Here is a 3,646-nt window from a genome sequence, read left to right as displayed (position 1 = left end):
ATATGCTGCAGGTGTGGCTCTAAAAAGAAAAAGGAAAAAAAAAAGGAGGTAACCTGGATGAATTCTTCAGAAAATAAGAATTAATTAAACTGAAAAGAGAAAACAGCTGTGCAATACACATCTTGGTCTGCTAGTAACACAGCTCATTTCTGAAAGCAATTAAGTTTATATGCACTTTTTAAAAGTTTAAATGCAATTACCTCATGGTGGTTTATATCCATGCAGACCAGCAATGACGACATGGGAGAGAAGTCGCTCTTGTGTAATCATTTTAGCCTAAGGTCGTGCTAGTGTTGGGCCTGGGAGAAATTAATTGCACTCTGCTGTGTAAGAGCATTACAGATGCTACCTTTTATCCTCGCCACACCCCGAGAGGTTGATGCTATTAGTCACGTCTTATAAATGATTCAATGGAGCTTCCAAAGGTTAAGCGATCTGCTCAGGCACAGTTTCTGGTTTTAATTAGGAAACCATAAGTCCTGGCACCTCTAGGATGGTCTCAGTTTATACCTGTTACCTCAGGGTAATTTTTTTCCTTTTTATGGCTGCACCTGTGGCCTATGAAAGTTCCCAGGCCAGGGGTCGAACTGGAATTGCAGCTGAGGTCTACACCACAGCCACAGCAACATGGGATCCAAGCTGCATCTGCGACCTACCAGTTTATGACAATGCTGCATCCTTTTTTTTTCTTTTCTTTTCTTTTTTTTGGTCTTTTTACCTTTTCTAGGGCTGCTTCCTGTGGCATATGGAGGTTCCCAGGCTAGGGGTCCAATAGGAGCTGTAGTCACAGGCCTCCGCCAGAGCCACAGCAATGCCAGATCTGAGCCACGTTTGCAACCTACACCACAGCTCAAGGCAACGCCGGATCCTTAACCCACTGAGCAAGGCCAGGGATCGAACCTGCAACCTCATGGTTCCTAGTCGGATTTGTTAACCACTGTGCCACGATGGGAAATCCAGACAATGCTGCATCCTTAATCCATTGAGTGAGGCCAGGGATCAAACCTGCATCCTCACAGAGACAATATCAGGTCCTTAACCCACTGAGCCACAGGGGAACTCCCCTCAAGGTCATTACTGAGTGCCTCCCGTTCATTCAAATATTTTCTACCTTTTGACAAGAATTTGTGGGGTCACCCTAGTCATCCCTGACAATGCTGAGGTGAACCCAGGGGAGACTGCTTCCAGAGCCTATGGCCACTGGGCTGTTGAGCCTACAGAGGGCAGACGGCCATGGAGCAGGGCCTGACCACGGAGACCCTTATTCAGTGAGTGTGGAGTGGGCCCTGGGGTCTTCATGTGAACAAACATCCCCAGGTGATCTTGTTTTGGCCGGAGGGCCAGGTTTTAAGAGAGACACTTCTACACTATGTTAGCTTATATGCCCCTCAGTTGAGGTGGCTACAAGGTACCACACACTGGGGGGCTTAAACGAGAGGTTTATTTTCTCATAGTTCTGGGGGCCGGACGTCCAAATCAAGGTGTTGGCAAGTTGGCTTCCTTCCGAGGCCTCTCTCTCTGGCTTGGAGACGGCCACCTTCCCCTTGAATTTCTCCACAGCCTGTTCTCTGTGAAGGTGCCTCCCGGTGCTCTGTGCCCAAATTTCCTCTTCTTAGAAGGACACCAGGCAGACTGGATGAGGACCCAACCGAAAGGCCTCATTTTAATGTCATCACTTCTTTAAAGCCCCTATCTCCAAGCAAGGTCACATTCTGAGGTACCGGGAATATTTGGGAGCAAGACAATTCTTCCCACCACACCTTAATAGGTACAGAAAGTGGTAATGGAGAGAGAGTGTAAAATCCTCTTTTCTGAGGGTCTTTAGAAGCACAGCAAAGCCTCACCTGCGAGAAACGCCAGAGAAGTGAGCCACGTGCAAGGTGAAACCTTGTTGCTTCCATCATGCCACTGGTTCAGAGCCACAGCAGGGACAGTGAAAGTGCCACAGCACCAACCTGAGTTCCAGAGGCAGCCAGGAAGAGAGAGATTTTTCCACCCCCCCCATCCCCATGCTGGGTAAAACAGAGCAGCAAAAGCAGCCTCCACTACTAGAAGGTATGGGTGGAGGGAGAGTCAGGTGCAATTTGGAATAACCTGCAGAGCAGGCACTATGTCGTATATACCCTGGTGAGCTTCCACTTCTCCCTTTCTGAGTTACCTGGACGACGAAGGCGAGAGGTCTCAAGTATCTGGAGCACAAGCATGTGGCTCAATTCTGGTCAAGAGGTACTGAGGGGAAATCTTCTAGTAGGTTTGGAAAAGAATCTTCCTCTGGCTAAAACAGAAACCCCTGCCTGCCTGCCTGCCCAGGACATGATTATTTTTAGATGTGATGCTTGCTACTATGGCCACCATCCTGTGCCCTTGGGGAGAAGGAATGCCTGTAAAAAGCTGACCCAGGAGTTCCCTGATGGCTCAGCAGGTTAAGGATCTGGCATTGTCATTGCTGTGATGGGTTTGATCTCTGGCCCACGGACTTCCACATGCCTCGGGCACAGCCAAAACCAAACCAAACCAAAACAAAAAAAGATAGAGTTCCCGTTGTGGCTCAGCACTAATGAACCCAACTAGTATCCATGAGGAAGTAGGTTCAATCCCTGGCCTTGCTCAGTGGATTAAGGATCTGGTGTTGCCAAGAGCTATGGTAAGGGTCCCAGACACAGTTCGGATCCTGTGTTGCTGTGGCTGTGGAAATGGCTGGAAATGGCTGGCAGCCGTAGCTCTGATTTGATCCCTAGGCCTGGGAACTTCCATATACTGCAGGTGCAGCCCTAAAAAGCAAAAAATAATAATAATAATTAAAAGATTACCAGTTCACATAATTATTTTTAAGATTCTAGTTTACACCCTTTTTTCCAGGCATATATTTATTTTACAAAAGTGGCACCTGCCCCTAGTTTTCTAAACTATGTCTGTGAGTATGCATGTCTAATATCCTATCATGATGTTCTTTTTACACTATTGATGGTGGCATAGGCATTCCATTGTGTGTATGTACCATAATTTTTTTTTTTTTTACCATTTTACAGCCACACCTGTGGCATATGGAAATCCCTGGGCCAGAGGTTGAATAGGAGCTGCAGCTCCGGCCTACACCACAGCCACAGCAACACAGGACACAAGCCACATCTGCGACCTATGCCACAGCCTGCGGCAACACCAGATCCTAATCCACTGATCGAGGCCAGGGCCAAACCCACAGCCTCACAGAGACACTGTCAGGTCCTCAACCTGCTGAGCTACACCAAAAACTCCTGTACCATAAATGAAATGATCTTATATGGCTGGACTTTCCATCCAATTATATTTTATTATATTTTAACCAATATAATTACAATGATAAATACCAGGATGAACATCATTATTTGCTCATTTGGCTGAATACATCATAGGATAAATTATTCAGAATTATGGAATCCAAAGGTATGATGTGGTACTTTAAGCATTTTGGTTTTAATTGCAAAATCGCTCTCAAGGAAGCCAGCTGCACCGTCCTTTTCCCACAGGCAGTGCATAAAACTCTGTTTCTCTGGCCTTCTGATGCTAGGTATTATTCTTTTAATCTTTGCCAATCTGATAAGCCAAAGAAGAAAACTTATTTGATTTTTTTGGTGCACTTTTGATGACTGAATTAAAGTGGACACAG

At 46.2% G+C, this 3,646-nt stretch overlaps 1 long non-coding RNA gene across 1 annotated transcript; it reads right to left on the bottom strand.

Annotated features, from left to right (window-relative positions):
* Positions 1,420–2,493, bottom strand: LOC106509974. The gene is made up of 3 exons (XR_001308031.2): positions 2,159–2,493; positions 1,845–1,955; positions 1,420–1,632 (listed from the first exon to the last, which is right to left on the bottom strand). It is a non-coding gene; the product is annotated as an uncharacterized LOC106509974 (long non-coding RNA).

The sequence above is a fragment of the Sus scrofa genome, chromosome 4, assembly GCF_000003025.6.
Source record: "Sus scrofa isolate TJ Tabasco breed Duroc chromosome 4, Sscrofa11.1, whole genome shotgun sequence".
Classification (NCBI taxonomy): Eukaryota; Metazoa; Chordata; class Mammalia; order Artiodactyla; family Suidae; genus Sus; species Sus scrofa.
Note: the sequence above shows the minus strand (reverse complement) of the source record. Positions and strands in the feature narration are given on the sequence as shown.